The sequence below is a fragment of the Gracilinanus agilis genome, chromosome 4 (assembly GCF_016433145.1).
Source record: "Gracilinanus agilis isolate LMUSP501 chromosome 4, AgileGrace, whole genome shotgun sequence".
Lineage (NCBI taxonomy): Eukaryota > Metazoa > Chordata > Mammalia > Didelphimorphia > Didelphidae > Gracilinanus > Gracilinanus agilis.
In genome coordinates this window covers 20,584,402-20,604,533 of record NC_058133.1, presented here as the reverse complement: position 1 = coordinate 20,604,533, position 20,132 = coordinate 20,584,402, and positions in this window count along the sequence as shown.

Here is a 20,132-nt window from a genome sequence, read left to right as displayed (position 1 = left end):
ATTGAAAATGAGTTAGAAGTCAGCATATGGAGGACTTTACATTCTAGGTATGGGAGTATGTATCCTAGAGGCAATAGGGAGTCATTGAAAGTTGTTGTTTGAGGATGACATGGATCTAAGCTCAAGAAATATCAATTTGGCATCTGGGTGGAGGATAGTTTGGTAAGCTAAGAACCTGACTGCAAGATGACCAATGAGGAAGTGGTTACAATAGTCTAAGTGAGAGATGAAAAGGTCAATGAATGGGTGAGTAAGGAGAAGTGAATAGAACTAGAGAGATTATAGAGATAGAATTGAGAAGATTTTACAACTTCCTAGATACTGAGATAAAGAGGAAAAATCAAGGATGAATCCAAGATGGAGAATCATTTTTTTTCCGTTTCATCTATTGACTTTCCATTTGAAGATGTTAAAATAGGGGTATAAGGAGGAAAACCTTCCAACATATCAGATACATCCAGTGTCCACCACCTGGGGAATGGCTACCCCATGATCCAGTCAGCTAATTTTATTCCTTTATGTAATTCTGAGCAACTGAGTCAAATTATGTGGCTTTTTAGCCCTTTTCATCTCACCTGGATTGAGGTTTCAGGTCTGGGTAAGTAGAAGGATATCTTTGAGAGATGTATAGAAATTAAAGGAATAGGTTTGGAGGAAAATAGGAGGAGTTGTCCTTTTTTGGACATAGTGACTTTGATATATCTCTAAGACATCCCATTGAAAATAGCCAATAGGTGGTTAGTAATGGAGATCTGAAACTCTAGGAACTACAAAGAGATTGGAATTTGTCATTAGCATTCAGTTATAATTACAACCAATGAAGCTGATGAAGAAAAAAGGGTAGAAAAGAAGAGAGGCAGAAACCGAGAAAAGGGGAGGGAGAAAGAGAAGGGAAAAGAGAAAGAGAGGAAAATAGGAGAAGGAGGAGAGAGGGGGAGAGAATAAGAAAGAATGTGGAAAAAAACTCCAGGAAGAGATGGAGGGTGAGAATACATACAGAGGTGTTGACCTTGATGAAAAGAGGAGAAAAAGAAAATGATAAGGGCTCATGGAATGGAGGGAAGGGGAGAAAAAAATATTATTTACTTTGAGAAAAGTAGAAGTTCTCTGGAAAGTGTAATTAGCTATTAAAGGCAAGAGAAGAGAAGAGAAGAAAAGAGAAGAGAAGAGAAAATAGAGAAGAGATTTTGCGGAGAATTCAAAAGAGAAACAATCAGAAGGGAGGAATAAAAGGACCACCTTGCCACGGTGAGTTGCTCATAGATGTTTAAAAACCTAAATTTGTGATGATCCCATTCAGAACAATTGTGTTACTGCATCCAGCTCTGTTCACCAGCAAGTAGGTAGGGGTAGAGGAATATGGGGGATGGGGTGCAATCCAGGGTTCATATGTGGTAAGCATTTGGACACAGTAGAAGACAGCCTAATGTTGGACTATTTAACTAGAGTTAAGCCTGGGATGGAAAGAAAGTAAAGCAGGAACAGGTGGTAAAGCCTGAGAGAACCCTGGTGGACAGACATCTTGATGAGGACAAAGGATAAGTTGAGGAAGAATAAGGGATGGAGTTGTTCAGGTAAAAGAGTTCCAGAGCTCTTGCTCTTCATCCTGGAAAGCATGCTTGTCATGGTGTTTGGGCTTGACCAGCTCTACATGGCTGACCAGGTTTGAGAAGGTTAATCAATTAAAGGATGGGGTGGTGGGTGTGGAGAGAAGGGACAAGGGAATTTCAATGGCTTTTATGAAGACCCGGAAGAGAGGCCACCTTCCACATGAGGCACTGCTGCCCCTCTCCATTGGTTGGCATCATCGCTTTCTTGAATTTCATTTGTATATATGTATGCACATTGTGGTTTTTTCCTCTCCATGTACACATTCTGTATAGTCCTAGTGGAATATAAGCTCATTGAGGGCAGAGACCTTTTCATTTTGCTTAGTTCTCTCATGCCCAGCACCTGGCACAATGAAACATCTTTGGTAAGCACCTCAGCTGAGGATGTAGTGAGTAAACAATGAACGTCTGTTCAATTTCCCCATATATTTAATACCCTGTGACTGTCCCCATTAATGGTGCATTTGTACATTCTCTGTCACATGAATGGAAATGAACTTCTGAAGGCCTCGATGCTCTCTGGCATGACCTCACAGTCCCATAAAGAGTGTGGAGGAGACAAAACGAGGAGCCCCATTGTTCATTACGCCTGGAAACAAAGACAGAAATAGAAGACACAGCCAAAATTAGCCCCACAGCCACTCCGAATGATGAGGAAGTTATCTGACTGCAAATTATAGAGTAGCAGGCTACACAGAGCCCACCGAGGCACGTGCTGCTGAGCTGGGCAAAGCGAAGGCAAGAGTGAGCAAAGAGCTAGGGGGAAAGACACAGAGCCCAAGGGCACGTTTTCTTATTCAATCTTTCTGTCAGAAAGCAACAGATATACAAGCAATCCTCATCCGGGCTGGCCAGCAGGGATAACTCTTGGACGGGTCCCCTAAATTGTTCATTCTGAAAGATGGATTAGCAAATAACAGTTTGCATTCCAAGGGGGCATTATGGTCTGAAATGCACTTTACATCGCTTAGCCCACTTGATCCTCAGAGCAACCCTGAAAGAGATACACTATATTGTGCCCACTTTGCAGAAGGGGAAACTGAGGATGAGTGAAGCCAAATAGCTGGCCTAAGGTCATACAGATAGTAAAAGTCTGAGGTGGGATTTAAACTTGTTTTCCTGATGCCAAGCCAAGTACTCTAATCTCCAACTACCATCTCTATAGCTGCTACTACTACTACTACCACCACCACCATTAGCACTACTACTACTACTACTTCTACTACCACCACCACCACCATTACCACTACTGCTACTACTACTACTACCACACCACTACCACCACCATCACTAGTAGTACTACTATAACTGTTACTGCTACTACAACTACTAGTACTATTGCTATTATTATTTCTACTACTATCACCACCACAACTACTACCACTACTACTACTATTAATAATACTAATATTAATACTGCCTCTGCCACCACCAGCACTGCTACTCTTGCTACCACCACCACCACCATCACCACTAGTAACTGGCATTCATATAGTACTTTAAGGATGGCAAAGCATTTTACATATCTGATCTTATTTGACTGTCACAGCAATGCTGTGAGGTAAATGATATTATTTCCCCCATTTTACAGATGAAGAAAGTCAAACAGAGATTAAATGACTTGCCTCAGGGTCACACAACTGGCAAGTGTCCAAGTCAGAATTTGAACTCAGTTCTTCCTGACTCCAGGTCCTTCACCACAGTACGACCTAGCAACCTCCTAACAATAAATAATCACTATTCTGGGTCCATACTTTGCTATTGTTTCTACAATACGGTTGAGATGAAAAAGACTCACACTCTGGGGCACAGCGCCATCCTCCCAGCCTCGTTGCAGCTCTGCTAACATTCTGAAGCCTGAATTGCCTTCCTGAGCTGATAAACTCTGCCCCTAGAATGGAATGATGTTTTCATGGAGGGGGAACATGCCCCCAATTCTCTAGCCGATTCATCTCATTAGCCAGTCTGTGTTGTTGTGGGTGGTTACGATCCTCACGGTGTCCTCCTCACCCCTGTGTGTTGTCACTCTCCGATTCACAGGTGCATGTACCCCAGTGAACATAAACAATTCTGACATGAAAACATCCAAACAGATCTCCTGTGTCTTTGGGTTGTTTGCTGAATAATTAAACACTCCACCCCTGGCCAGGCTGGATTGATTTCCTAACATCTCAGTGTTTGGGGACCTTGGCTTCTCAGGGACCTCCCTCCCTCCCTCCCTCTCTTCCAGAACCGGAACCAGGAGACTCAAAAGGCTAAGATCCAAAAAGCAAAACAAAGCCCTTTTTTCATGATGGATTCTTCCTGAACAGGTTTTTCAGCTCTCCCCTCCCTTTTTTTCCTCTAGGCAACCCTTGCATAAAAATATCCATTCGCCAACTGTTCACCAACTGTTCCTCCCCTCCACTGGCATACCTGGTGTTGCATTGTAGAAGCCTGGACATATTCCCTCTCCATCCACCCACATTCCCAAGGCTTGCTACAGCACAGTCCAAGGCACTCAGGGGAGAGATGTGGACTCTCCATCGGGAGCCACCACGGCACTATGAGCTTGTGTGATGGGCACAAGGCCAAGTTTCTTACGTTGGTCCTGTTGTTAACAAAGCATGAGGCCTCAGATTTGTTACTGAATCCTAGACAGGCTCATAGCTACAGACCACCTCAAAGATCATTTAGTCCAATCTATAAGGTACCAAATAAGAATCATTGCTTCCCTTTTTTTTTTAATCTTTACCTTCCATCTTAGAATCAATACTTGTTTAAATTACAAGGCCAGAGAGCAGTGAAGGCTAGGCAATGTGGGTTAAGTGACTTGCCCAGGGTCACACAACTAAGAAGTCTTAGGTCAGATTTGAATCCAGGACCTCCCACCTCTAGGTCTAGCTTTCAATCCACTGAGACACTGAGCTTCCTCCACCAACTTTCGATTGTGGTAAGGTCACAAGAGAATTACAGGAAGAGGATGACAGTCCAAATATAGAGAAAGAAAGGATAAGCCAATGCAAACAGGCAATAACCACTGCAACACCCCAGAATGTCTAGAGCAGAGTTCATAAAATATGTGTAGGTGATTAATCACAGACCTTTTCTCTGGGAAGTTAAGAGGAATCTAAGAGCTGAATGGAATTTTAAAAGTCATCAAGCCCAACCTAGACCTGAAAAAAGACTTCTCTTGGCCACATGGATAAATCACCATTAAATTATTCTCTATTTGGAGTTAGGAGACCATGATTCAAATTCTGTCAATGCTACTGACTACCAGTAAAACTGACAAGTCACTTTTCCTCCTTGGGCCTCAGTTTCCCAACCTTTAAAATGAAGAGATTTAACCCGATGTTTCCTAAGGTCCCTTCTATTCCTTGAGAGGAGGGGATGTGTATGAGAGACTGTATAAAGGCAGAAATAATAAGATTTGGTGATAGATTAGGTATGTGGTAAGAGAAAGATAGTGAAAAGCTGAAGATGACACCTTGGTTAAAAGCCTGGATGTAGCCTTTGATCACCCAAAAGGCAGCTCTGAAGCAGGAGAAAGTAAACTAGTTTCAGCATCTGGAGAGACCAAGAATAAATTCTTATTTTGGATTCTTGCTATCTGTACTACCAGGCCAAGTCCCTTTACCTCTCTCAGCCACAATTTCCTAATCTATAAAATGGGAATGCTAATATCACTCCTACCCACATTTATTGACACAGGACTCTTGTGGGACAAAATAGGTCAAGATTTTTACCTATCTTGAACCCTCCTGTAAGTCATTATTATGATTATGTTGCCATTCAGCTTCTAATTTGGCAGAGGGAACAGCAGGATAAGAAATGGGGTAACCTGTTCCCTTCTGAGGCAGCCCATCCTGCTTCTGGATAGCTCTCATTGTTAGGAAGTTTTCCCTTATACTAAACCTAAATGTACCTCTTTGATGTTCCTAACCATAAAATAAAAAGGCTTTCCCACCTCCATATTTTTGAAATGGGATATTGGAAACAGGAATGACCGGAATTTGATCAGGCTGATAGAAATTGATACAGTTGAAAGAGCACTAGTTCTAGACTCAAATCAAGGGGCTTGAGTTTGAATCTCTCCTCTGATGGTAACATGCCTATGTGACCTTGGACAGTCACTTATTCTCCACCAGCCTTGCTTTCCTTATCTTTAAAATGAAGTTGGATTAGATGGCCTCTGAGGATCCTGCAAGCTCATGTGATCTTATGTTCTATAAATATGGAATGAAAGAGAATATCTAGGTCTTAGGTAATTTGAAGATATAAAAAAAGTGATAGGAGAAAAGTGTCAGGATGAAGGTGATCTTACTAACGACAACCCAGGAATTGCAAAAGGCTCAATGGAAACCTATGAGAAGACTGCTAAAGTGAGAAGGACCAGGCAATGAGGAGATTTCATATTTGATCCTAGAGATAACAGAGAATCTCTGAAATTTATGGAGCAGTGAAGAATGGAATGGGGCCGGGAGAGACCTGAAATAGGGAGTCCCATTAAAGGTTATTGCAACAATTTAAGTAAAAGGTAATTAGGTGGTGGCATTGTCAGAGGAGAGGAGGGGATGTGTATGGAGATGTCAATGCAGAAATGGTAAGATTTGGTGATAGATTGAATATGAGGTAAGAGAAAGAGAGCGAGGAGTTGAAGATGGCACCTAAATCACAAACCTGGATGACTGGGAGAAGTTTAGAAGATGGGAGGAAGTAGATTATTAATTCTACTTTGGACATGTTATGTTTGAGATGTCTAAAACAGCCCGTTTAAGAGGTCCAAAAGGTAGTTGGTGATTCAAGCCAGTAGCTTAGAAGAGAGACCTAAGAAGACAAAGGAAGATTTTTCCAGTGAAGGGGAACCCACTATCTTCTAAGGCAGCCTGTTCTACTCTTGGATGGCCCTAAGCATTTGAAAGTTCATCCTTACTGTGAGCTGAAACACAATTTCCACATACTATTCCTTATTTGACTCTCCATGGTCAAACAGAACAAGTCATATACCTCATCCATGAAACAATCTTTTCTAGTCCCTAAAGAGAGTCCTTATATCCCTCCTCCTCTCCAAGTCTTCTCTTCTTCAGACTAAACGTCCAAAGTTCCCTTAACTAATCTTTAATCAATCTTCACTCTTTTCTCTCAGAAAAATGGATGGGGAATGCACTGGGTATCATCGGACGCATTGGCTTTCCAGATCAATTTGGCTCAAGTATTTTATTTTCCCTTGTTAATTGTACGGAGGGCAAAGTAGTGATAAAAACAGCCAAAGCAAGAGCAATATTAAGAATCTTTTAAAAGACAGGGAAAATGAGGAAATTTAAGGCATATAAACACATGAAGCATAGAAAGGAGTCCAGTTAGGCTAGACTATGGAAGGAGAGTAGTATGAAAGAAGATGAGAGACAGGGCATGAGACAGGAGGAAGATGACCTAGCTTTGAAACCTTGCCTGACATGGCCTTGAGGAAGAGTCACTGCATCCTCAGTGCAAAATGATGGTGTTGGACTAGATCACCTCTCTAGTGTCTTCTAGCTCTAAATCTTTGTAGTAAACTAAAGGGGAGAAGAGATGAGGGTTCAAAAATAGCCCTACAATTGCTAGCTCTGTGGCCTTAAACAAGTGTCTCTGCCCCTCTGAGCCTCAGTTTTCCCTCTGCAGAGCAGTGTAAACAGTCCCTGCACTAGCTACCTCTCAGTGTCATGGCAAGAAAAGGGTTTTTGCTCCAGAAATGAAGATTATTATTAACACTGCCAAACAGTAGGCCCGAGCCCCAATTTCTGTTTTTCTTTTAATCATCCCATGGGGAAGGGAAGCCACAGCTCAGAATTAGCAACAGGAATACGTGTGCCGCCAAACACAAATAAGTTACATTTAATACATGTATACGATGAATACCAGCCACATTTGGCACCCCTCCCCAGAACCATGTCATTATAAGCTGTATTGACAGCAAACAAGTCACATTAGTTGCTTGGTGATTGCTACGGGGGAAAAAAGAACATATAATTTTGTTGATGTTTGTGGGTTTTGTTTTTTTTTAAGTCACATTGGACATCATTTGCCTTTCATTATCCCTAGTATACTGACAATAAAATCACAGATCCCCGGAATACAAACGCAAGAAATGAGATTCCCACTGCTATGGTTGACAAGAAAGAGAATCCATACAGTGTAGAGCCAAGGGAGTCAGATGATCAGATATAAAGTACTGGGATCCCAGAAAATATCACATCTATCCCCCTATCCCCCCACTTCATAGATAAGGCAATTGAGGTTTCCCAAAGTGAAATAGATTATTCAATTCCAAACATATGAGAACTGATATTTGAATCTGGCCTTGACTCCAGGACATACTGGATACAGTATGGTAAGTCCTGTGAGGTCCACTCCCATTTACATGATCAAAGACAAACTAACATTCCTGTTTGTACCTCATAGTCTTCCAAATGAAAACCATCACATCATCTCTAATATCTGTTCTGGGTCAATGTGTTAGAATCTACAGATTATTTATGAGGGAAAGAAGAGTTGCTATTTGGAGTCTGGGACAGTCAGACCAAAGTAGGTTATTCATAACATATCCTGGAAGAATAGAGAAGCCAGTGGCCTACCTGGACCCACATTCACCTTGGATGATCTTGCTAATTCCTTGGAGTTTTCGTTCACACGGGAGACAGGCAACAGGGAGATGAGCGCTCAAAGATACTGATGAAAGGTTCCCAGAGACCTGAGAGGAGGATTCGTGCTGCAGCCCTGTGGGGGACACAGATTATGACAATTCTAAATGGGATCCTGGAATCTCAGAAACACCGAATCATAGAAGCTCAGATTGAGAAGGGTCTTCAGCAACCAAATGTTCCAAACTCTGTCCATAAAGTAATCCCAACCACAGTAAAAGGAACAAGCTTAAGACCTTTAGGGATGGGCAAACCATGATCTCCAAGGCAGTTGACCCCATAACTCTTTCCTAATATCAAGCCTAAGTTTGTCTTTTTGCAACTTCCCCAATACACATACAGATACATGCACACACTTTATTGCTCTTAAGTCTGCCCTCTGGGGTCAAGTTCTCTGGCACCAATGTAGCTTTCATTCTGCTCCACCATCAGATTTGGGTCTGCCCATCTTAAAATCAAGGAAAAGATTTCTTAAACTTCTTTGGGAATCTAGTGAGAGCTACAGACTCCCAATTCTTAATATTAAGTTTGTACTTGGTGGGTGTTTGTTGGATTATCATAACAACAATAATAGAGGGAAAAGGTTTCCAAACAAATTATTTTTAGCCTCATGTCCACAGAAGTGAGGGTCCTTTCTTGGCCATTAAAGATTTCTCAGAATCCTTTGATGACATCTTTGACATCCAGGGAACCTCTTGTAATGGATCGAACACTGAATTTTGAGTCAGCAAGGCCCAGTATCAAAGTCCTTTTTACATACTTATTATCTATGTGACTCTGAACAAGTCGTCTAACTTCTTAAGCTTCAGTTTCCTTATTTGTACAATGATAAGTTTGGATTTGTCCTCTAAGTCTTTTTTAGTTTTAAATCTTTGATTCCAGGATCTCTGCCCCATAGTACCTCTTCTATCATTCTTCACATAGAACTCCTGAATTCACAGACCAGCACAGAAAAGGACATGAGAGCAAGGAAGTCAAAAGAGAACTCCCGGAATATATGAGAAAAATTAACACTGCTTGTAACCTCCTGCAGATGCAGCAGCTGAGATCGATGTACTCACTCCCCATAAGATGGTGGAGACAGGAAACATCCTGCTCAATACCATGAAGAAATATGCCTTTTTCCAGCCCAAAGGCCACCAGCTTCCAAGTTCCAGCCCCATCTTCTCAGAGATAAAGTGTCTGTATTAAAAATTAACCCATCTCCACCCATCAGCCGCTGGTGTGTAACTCTGGAGTGAGGTCGCTATTGTCAGCCCCAGTGAAGACAGAGAACACAATTTATGAGTCCAATGGGTTGTTGGGCTCCATTACATAAAACCAGATCCTTTCAGAAACCCTGATGTTGGATGGGAAATTAATAAAGCTCACCTAACAAAGAACTCAAGAAAGAACTGTCTGAAAATGAACTCTCTAACCAGTCAAGGACATCTATGATCTCCATGTGGCTCTCCCCTTCTCATAAAAATCATGATCTGATTTTTTTTTCTGATATGGGATTATTTAAGTATTCTATTTCTTCTGCTGTGAATCTAGGCAACTTATATATTTTTTAAATAATCATCCATTTCACCTAGATTGCCATATTTTTTGCCATATAATTGGACAAAATAGATCTTAATAATTACCTTAATTTCCTCTTCATTAGAGTTTTGGTCACCCTTTTCATCTTTGATACTATTGATTTGATTTTTGTCTTTCCTTTTCCTTTATATAATTTTTATTAGATTAACCAGTATTTTATCTATTTTATTTGTTTTTTCAAAGTACCAGCTTCTTGTCTTATCCATTAATTAAATAGTTCTTTCACTTTCAATTTTATTAATTTCTCCTTTAATTTTTAGGATTTCTAATTGAGTTTTTATCCAGAGGTTTTTAATTTGTTCTCTTTCTAGTTTTTTTTTAATTTGCATGCCCAATTCATTGGCCTCTTCACTCTCTGATTTGTTAATATATGCACTCAGGGATATAAATTCCCTCCTGAGTACTGCTTTGGCTGTATTCAATAGATTTTGATAGGACATCTCATTGTCATTCTCTTCAATGAAATTATTTATTGTTTCTTTGATTTGTTCTTTAACCAATCAATTTTAGAGAATCATATTATTTAATTTCCAATTAATTTTTGACTTGCCTATCCATGTACCCTTACTAATTATTATTTTTATTGTATTATGATCAGAAAATATTGCATTTCTTATTTCTGCTCTTTTGCATCTGTTTGCCATGTTTATATGCCCTAGTACATGGTCAATCTTTGTGAGTGTACCATGTGTTGCTGAAAAGAAGGTGTATTCCTTTTTGTCCCCATTTATTTTTCTCCATATATCTATTAAATCTAATTTTTTTTAACATTTCATTCACATCTCTTATCTCTCTTATTTTTTTTGGTTTGATTTATCTAGATCTGATAAAAGAAGGTTCAGGTCCTCTAATAGTATAGTTTTACTATCTATTTCTTCCTTAAGCTCTAACAGTTTCTCCTTTAAAAATGTGGATGCTATACCATTCTGTGCATACATATTGAGTACTGCTATTTCCTCATAGTCTATATTGCTTTTTATCAGGATGTAATTACCTTCCCAATCTATTTTAATCAGATCTATTTTTACTTTGGCTTTGTCAGATATCATGACTGCAACTCCTGCCTTATTTTTCTCAGTTGATGCCCAATAGATTTTTCTCCAGCCTTATAGCTTCACCCTGGGTTTGTCTACCTGCCTCATGTGTGTTTCTTGTAGAAAATATATAGTAGGATTTGGTTTTCTGATCCACTCTGCTATTTGCTTCTGTTTTATGGGTTAGTTCATCCCATTCACATTCAAAGTTATGATTATATCCTATGTATTCCCCATCATATTGATTTCTAGTCCTGCCCTTTCTTCTTTCACTATTTTCTTCTACATCAGAATTTTGCTTTTAATCAGTCCCCCTAATCCCCACCCTTATATCACTTCCTTTCTTGCCCCCTCCATTTTTATACCCCTCTTATTTTTCTTTAGCGTCTATTAATTTCCCTCCCCTATCACTTTCCCTCCCTTTTGGTACTTCTTGCCAAACTCCCCACCCTTGGTTTTTTCCCTCTCAACTTCCCTGTAGGTTAAGATAGAATTCGGTACTCCAATGTATCTAGATGCTCTTCCCTCTCAGAGTTGATTCCACTAAGAGTAAGGTTTAAGTATTATCTATTAGCACTCTCTTCCTCTTCTTCTTATAATATTATTCTTCCCCTCCCCTTCCCATATGCCTCTTTATGTGATATAATTTATCCTATTTTTCTTATTCCTTCAAGTTTCTCTTGATGCCATCTTCTATTCCCCCTTTTCTTTTATTTATACATCATCTTAAGCCATTTAGTACCCCATCCACTACCTATGAATAATTCTTCTAAGTACTACAATAGTGAATATTGTTCTTTTTAATTCTTACCTTCCATCTTAAAATCAATACTGTGTATTGGTTCTAAGACAGAAGAGTGGTAAGGGGTAGGCATTGGGGCTCAAGTGACTTGCCCAGGGTCACACATCCAGGAAATGTCTGAAGCCAGATTTGAACCCACGACCTCCCATTTCTGGGCCTGGCTCTCAATTCACTGAGCTACCCAGCTGCCCCCATGAATACAGTTTTTGAGAGTTACAAATATCTTTTTTTTCATATAGGAATATAAACAATTTGACATTACTGAAGCCCTTAAAAGATGTTTTTGCCCTTATTTTTTGTTTACCTTTTCACGTTTCTCTTGAATCTTGTATTTGGGCATCATATTTTCCATTTAGTTCTGGTCTTTTCTTTACAAATACTTGTGAATCTTCTATTTTGTTTTGTGCCCATACTTTCCCCTGGAAGTATATTCAGCAAATCTTTAATAGCTATGTGGCTCTGGGTAAGTCACTTAATCTTATAGAATAGAATGGAATCTAAATCTCCAGAAGAGGTGATTCTGAATAGCCCCTCCATAGCCTTTCTGGTAAGTTACTGCTGAGTTGTGTCTGGGGGGATAGTCTCATTTGATAAAACTTGGAAGCTTTTATACCATAGAGCTTAATTTCTCAGGCAACCTCACTCTGGGTCAAGTGGTTGCTTCAAATTTGCCCTGGCTTACAAGTATATTCCAATTCTCAGACTGGGGAGTTAGGACTCATTCTTTCTAATACAGACATAAAAAGAACGTGGACAGGTGAGATCCAGCTCTCTGATAGTTGTGGAATAATGGGCTGAAGAAATAGTTTAAGCCAGTAAAGAACTGAGTGGGGGAAGAGTCACTGTTATATGGGACTTTATTGATATTTGACAGTGTGGGTACCAATCAGAGGATGAGAGAGTGGAGTTTGTAGTGTGATTAGAAGGCAGAGTGAGGGTCTTCCAGAGGCTTGGTAGACTGAAGCCCTTGCCTAAATGTATGAGACTGCAGAAAGAGTGGGCCCTAAAGGATAGGGACTGTAATGGGCTATTAAAGCTCCAAATCTTGGTTTTCATTGGTTCTTAGGCACAGTGGTTTCCCTCCCATTCAAAAATAGTTGTGAGTTCTAACAGATGAATATCTCCATAATTCAGTTCTGGATACTCCTGATATCTCTAAATGAGAACAGTAGTGTCTCCACCTAGAGACTTGAGAAGTCATCCACTCTTTTAGTTATTATTTTTATTTTCTTCTTTTCTTCCTTTTATCTCTTCATCCTTCCCTCTTCTTTTCTTCTTCCTTCTTTCCTTTCATATTTATTATGTGTCTCTCCTTCCTCTCTCTTTCCTTCCTTCCTTCTTTCATTCCTTCCTCTCTCAATCCCTCCTATTCTTCCTTCCTTCACCCCTTCCTTCCTTCCTTTCTTTCTTCTTCCCTTCCTCCCTTCCTTTTTTCCATGTGAGGCCAGAATGGTAGCCCCTTAGTGGGTACAACAGACTCTTTAAAGGGCTAAATGTCATGCAATGCCTTCCTGTTTTGTAAATTTCTAATCAAATGTATGCTAAGTATCAAATACTAAAACATATTTACAGGTGTTTAAATTATAAATTTGTCATTGCTTGAGTTTAAAATAGAATAAACAGTTCTCTATTCCCTTGGGACATGTGTCCCAAGGGCCTTCAGTAGGCATCCTGATCTATTCTCAGACAAGTCCAATTACTTCTTTCTTGAGTCTGATTGAAATTTTTTTTCTCCCTTCAGCCACCATCCTTGAGCACTTTTCTCTCATCTTGGCACCATATAGAAGAAATCTAATCAGTGTCTTGCATAGAAGTTGTACAGTTATTAGAAATCAACTATTACATCTTCTCCACTCTTCTCTGATGTATAATGGGCTGAACTAGCTGGAATCTAAGGTCTCCCAGGGGCTGTGAAAATATATATGGCCTCCAAGAAACTGTGCAGCCTAGAGGAATAGGGATTGGTCTGCAAGTAGCTGGTTCATAGTTCTCAGTCTGAACAGTTGTATCAGCTGAGTAAGTGGCTTGGCAAGTCCCTCTGAGACTATTTCTCCACCTATAAAGAAGTAGGACTAGATGATGTATGAGGTCCTTTCTAGTGTGAACATTCTGTGTGTTACAGCCTTCTCCCAAAGACAGCTCTGGTTAGAGCATATTCAGTGGAATATGGACAGAGCCGGGGTGAACTCTTTATATTGCTTCTAGTTAGTTGGTCAGCAAGAATTTATTCAGGGCCTGCTATGGGCCAGGTTCTAAGAACTGGGAATACAAAGAAAGACAAAAGAGAGTGCTAGATCTCTAGGAGTTCCCATTCTATTGGGAGAGATGACATGCAAACAACTAGGAACAAACAAGATATATCAGCTGGAGATGATCTCAGGGGGAGTTATTAAAATTAGAGTGGAGAAGGGTAAGGGAATAAGTGGTCTATTTCCAAGATGAAGTACTTTCACTATGGGATAACCTAGCAACCACTGACTCACTCCTTGGTCTCCATGATGACGGTGGTGGAGGGGGCAGTGGAGATGTTGACTCAAAGAGCATTTGCCACTGAGCCTGGAAGAGTGGTCTACCCTTAACTTCAAAGGAAATAGGTGACCTCTGAAGTACCCTCTTCCTGTTTTTTGAGCATATGAAACTCTTCCTCACCCTTCCAGAAGAAGGGTGGGATTCCTTCTTCCCCAGTAGCAATAATGGCTGCAAAAACACAGTAGCAATGGGGGCAGCTGGGTAGCTCAGTGGATTGAGAGTCAGGCCTAGAGACAGAAGGTCCTAGGTTCAAACCCGGCCTCAGCCACTTCCCAGCTGTGTGACCCTGGGCAAGTCACTTGACCCCCATTGCCCACCCTTACCAATCTTCTACCTATGAGACAATACACCAAAGTACAAGGGTTAAAAAAAAATTAAAAAAAAAACACGGTAGCAAAAGTAAGACTAGGCACTGGGGACATCTGTTTTGGGTTTCTTTTTCCTGAGAACAGGTGATCAAACTGCGATCCTGAGATGAAGGCCATGGTAGCTGGACTCAAGGGGTCAGGTGATGGGAAGCAAGAGGCACATTTCACCAGCCACTAATCTTAGAAAAGAAAATGACCACTTCCAGGAGAATGAGACCAAGTCATGCCCTGGCTTCCCAAAAGAATGGGACATTGAATGAGTTTACCTGACAGTTAAGAGCCAAGGAGAAAATAATGCCCATTCAGCAATCTGATGACACATTGCCTGTTTTAATTTTTAACTATCGTCCTCACAGGAAAGTATAATAGGAGTGATGGATTTCTTTATCATATTTTAAGTGTTTGTCAGTGCTTACTTATAAGTCCTCTGGGTTTCCCTACAAGCATTTCTTTTGTACTAAATGTAATAAATAACTTCCCTGCACTTAATCTACTTTATATATTGACTATTTTTTTTAGAAAAGATCCTGTTAATTCATTCTAGGGAGCTGGATGCATGACCTAACCTGAGATTTAACAGATTACCCTTGTTAACAGATTAACAAGTTCTGCTCTGGGTTGGAGATATTATAAGCTATACAAAAAGAGCTTCATCTCCTTTAGGAAAGGAAGATTTCTCTCCAGGACTAAATCTCTGCTGCAGAAAGTCAAAACAGGAGATCTTTCCCTACTCCCCAACCAGAGTATCTATTACAGATGTTCTGAATTTCCTCTCAGCTCTGACATTCTGTGTTCTAAGGTTTCTCCTAGACCTGCCATTTTCTGTGTTATCATCCCTCCCAGATCTGACCTTCTTTGTTCTGAAATTCCATGTTCTAAGGTCCCTCCAAGTTCTCTGACTTTCAATATTCTAAGGTCCTTCTCAGATCTCACATGTCCTCCAATGTCTCTTCCTGTTCTGGTATCTATCCTATGTCCAAAATTTTCTTTCAGAAAAAAACTTCCTTATATATCCTTTTTAGATCTAAGATCAAAAGTTCCTTTAAAGAGGAGGTCCAAAAGAGATGGATGTTTGAGAAATATTGCTTCATATGAGCCAAAGTAAATGAGAAGAACCTGATCCCCTCTTGAAAAGTTGGATCTCTCAAGGACTACAGTTCTAGCCTGTTTTTAGTTATTTGAAGACAACAGTAGCCCCATGAACCGAAGTCTTTGTGGGCAAATGACAAAACTCAAAGCTTCTCAATATCTTGTCAGACTCACTGACTCAGCCATGCAGTATTGGATCATCTCCCTATATCTCTGTTTCCAAATCTGAGCCCCAACCAAAGTGACCAAAGGAAATGATTAGTGACAGAGATATACACAGAACGCAGTCTTTTTTAGGCAAATTAAAGGCCTCAAGCCATAGTGCCCACCTGACCTTGTGACCCCAACACTCTAGGCTCCTAGCAAACCCATGGCTTACCAAGTCATTTTATCTCCCTAATTTAACAACAGATCTCTGCACAGAATCATTTTTCCAAAGCTACTTTCTTTTCCCATCCACCCCTGCTACAGGGTTATGGGCTTTAAAGGACTACACATCCCTAGAAGCCTTTTCCAAATTGTCCAAGGTCCAAAGGGCTTGGATCAGCTCGGCTCCTTCATTGGAGGGGTAGACTTGCCGGAGGCACAAACAAAGCTTCAAATAGATTTAATTTCAAATTTCAAACTGCTGGATGCAGCTCAGCTTCCGAATGCCATCTGCTTTTCCAGCTCGCAAGGACATAGAACATTTTTTATTGCACTTGTTCAAGCAAGTCCACCGGTCAAATATTAATAATTTTCTGCAGTGCCAATGAGGACTGCATGCTTTGGATGGTAGCCGAATGTTCGTCTAGCTCATTAAAATTATGAGCAAAATAATTCCTGTATTTCTTAACTGGGGGAGGGGGTTCACTAGGAAGGGTTCTCAATGATTGGGCATAGCACAGACTGATATTTTCAGCTCACCCTAGGCCAGAAGGCTTCAACTCTGACCTGGGGCAGGTTGGATTCCTCCAGAATCCTACTCATTCCCCTGGGCAAGGGAAAACATTTTAGTTGCATAGTTTAGTAACTATGTATTGAGAGTCTACTACAATGGAGGCACTCGGTAGGACTTTACAGGGCATGGATGATTGGATGGAAAGAGTCTAAAGAAGGTTCTTGAAATATCACAGAGCACTAAGTACAGGTCTTCTAACTCGAAGTGCAGCAATGGAGAGAATGAGGGAATCTTCTTTCCAAATTTCCTGAGCATCATAGGATCTAGATCAGTGGTTCCCAAACTTCTTTGGCCTACCACCCCCTTTCCAGAAAAATATTACTTAGCCCCTGGAAATTAATTTTTTTTTAAATTTTAATAGCAATTAATAGGAAACATAAATGCACCTGTGGCCATCACCACCCTCCTGGATTGCTGCAGCACCCACCAAGGGGACGGTAGCGCTCACTTTGGGAGTCACTGATCTAGACCTAAGAGGAAGCTTGGACATCATAAGAAAATGGAACCACAGATTTATAATGGGATGGAATCTTAGAAAGCAATGGATAATGGAATAATAGGTCTATGTGGTCCTTCTATGGTATCTTAGAGGCAATCTAGTCCAACCATACAGGTGAGATGACTAAAACAATTACAAGAGGTGAGTGTTAGAGTCAGGATTTGAACACCAATCTGTCTGCTAACTTCAGATCTCCAATTCTTTCCACAACATCACAGTCAGAACTGGGTGTAGCTTTCTTCCTGGTGGTCCCATTATATTCTAGTTTAGGTGGGTCAGTAAAGCCCTGGAACCATAAAAAAGAAGCTGCCAACATTCCTTGTCACTTGACAACATGACATCTCTGTGACTTAGCTTCTAGAGCAGGGGTTGGCAACCTTTTTGACCATAAATGCCACATTTTTAAAAATGTAATTTCATGAGAGCCGTACAGTGCTCACAGTGCCGCTCCTGTAACAGCGCACAAAAAAATTTGACTTTATGGCTCCTGCAGAAAGAGCCATATCTGGCCCTCAAAAGAGCCAGATATGGCTCGAAAGCCATACGTTGCCGACCCCTTTTTGAGAGGAACTGCTCGGCTTCTCTAGGTTTTGCCTTCTCATTTCTGGTTTGGAGGCACAGTGGATAGAGTGCTGGGCTTGGAGTTTAAATCTGGCCTCACCTCAGATATTTCCTAACCATGTGACCCTGGACAAGTCATCTACACCCTATCTGCCTTAGTTTCCTGATCTGTTAAATGCAGATCAAAATTGCATCTACCGCCAAGAGTTGTTATGTCAAATGAGATAATGATTATAAAACACTTAACACTGTACCTCGCCATAGTAAAAACTATATAAATGTTTATTATTGTTATTATCTATTCTATTCATAGACACAAAGTCTCCTAGACTCAAGCAGAAGCTCCTTATAAGACAGAGATCATGTTACTTGGATCTTTCTATCCCATAGTGCAATGTCTGTCACAGGGTAATCATGTAACACCTAATGACTGCCTGATGGGTATATGCTAAATATTTGGAAAATTTCTCAGTGCTCTAGAGATACATAGTCTGATAATAAAGGTAGAGAATAAGGAGGAGGAAGAGGAGAAGAAGGTGGAGGTGACTATAACCACAACCTGTCTGGGCTCCTTTCACATATCCCCTTCTCCAATTCCAAATCCCTCCCCCAAATATGTTAGTGTCCTTCATCGCAATGAAATCCATCTTCCCACCCAGGCTGGGTGAGATTGTGGGTCATTAACTCTTCACTCTCTACCAGTGACTTCAACAAGACTGATCTGTACTACTCTTAACTCCTAATCATATTAAACATGGAAATCCTGTGTCCCCTATCATGTAAGGGCAAGAAAACCTAAGAACGAAGAGCCTGCGTCCTAGTTAGCCCATCCAGTTCTCATTGGTTTCACCCTTGTTGGCTCTGATTTCCTGGATTCCAATGCCAACTTGTGGACCAATCAGTCAATCAATCACTTGTCCTTAACACTCAAGTTAGAATGGGAGAGAGGAAGGAGGGAAAATATTTACATATGTAATTATATACAGAAAATATGCAAAATAAGTGGAAAGAATTTTGGGAAATTGGTACACGAGCAGTTGTGGGGATCGGGGAAGGTATCAGGGGAAAAAATGCCCTAATGACTAGAGCTATACCAAAGTAGAGTGTCTGAAAGCTAGAGGTGGCAGCTTCCCCCTCACTGGAAGGCTTTAAGCAGAAGCTAGAAGACCACTTATAATGTATGTTGTAGCATTGACTGCTTTGGAGAAACTAGATCCCTATTAGGGTGAATAATGAATGCTGAGAAGTGGTTGCATGTATTCGAATTCACACTATTCCATTATAATTATGTAAAATATGGTAATTGGTTCCAGCCCAGTGGAAATATGCACTGTGAATTCGAATAATGCAACCAGCTCACAGAATTCATTATTCAAACTATCTATTGGGGAAGGATGAGTTGGATGAGATGGTCTCGGAAATCCTTTCCAACTCTGAAATTCTTCAATTTTGATTCTGAAATCCACCAAGAATGGTCCACCAAAGTATGGAGTAGTTGTAAACAGATCAGTATGGCAAACTGATGAAAAGCTCTTGGACTCTAGAGTCACCATAATAAGATTCCAACCCTGTTTCTGTGTGACCCTGAGCAAGTCATTTAATTTCCCTTTGCCTCAGTTTCTTCAATCATAGAGGGTTAACCCAGATGCCCTCCTGAGGTTCAAGAGATTATCCTGGGCTTTTCAGTTCCAGATTTAGAAAGCTAGGATTCAGTAAAATGAATGATCTTAATACCAGAATCATGGGTATTTTGACACACTTAAGATATTTGGCATTTGGCACATGGCCTGCCTCTGCTGCCTTCCTTCCTTACCAGAAAGACTCCCTGAGGTCAGCAGCAGCCATAGACCTAATTTGCTCCACTGGCTTTAGGTTCATCCTCAACACTGTCAGATCCTTCTTAGGCATTTGGGGGAAGCTGGAAAAGAACTTGGATTTGTCATCATTTAATTCCATAGGGAAGGAGTCTGGGGGACAGAATTGGCCAGCATAGTCAGGTCTAGATTAACTGAAAATAACACACAGGCTACAAGACATGAGGCTGGCACACAAGACACTCCACAGAGTAGCTCATATCTGGGAAAATTAAAGAACACATCCCACATGTATCCTGGAAGAACTCTTGGGAAATCAGGGAGGAAAGTAGGATTGCAGGTCCCAGACACTGAAAAGCTAATGAGAAAGAGAGAAAGAGAGAGGCAAATAAACAGAGAGAGAGATACAGAGACAGAGACACACAGAGAGAAAGAGGGAGAAGAGAAAGAGAGAGAAAGACAGACAGACAGGCAGACAGACAGATGGAGACAGAGATAGACAGATAGAGAGACAGAGAGAGAGAGAGAGACAGAGAGACAGAGAGAGACAGAGAGAGACAGAGAGACAGAGAGAGACAGAGACAGAGAGAGACAGAGAGAGAGAGAGAGAGACAGAGAGAGAGAGACAGAGAGAGAGAGA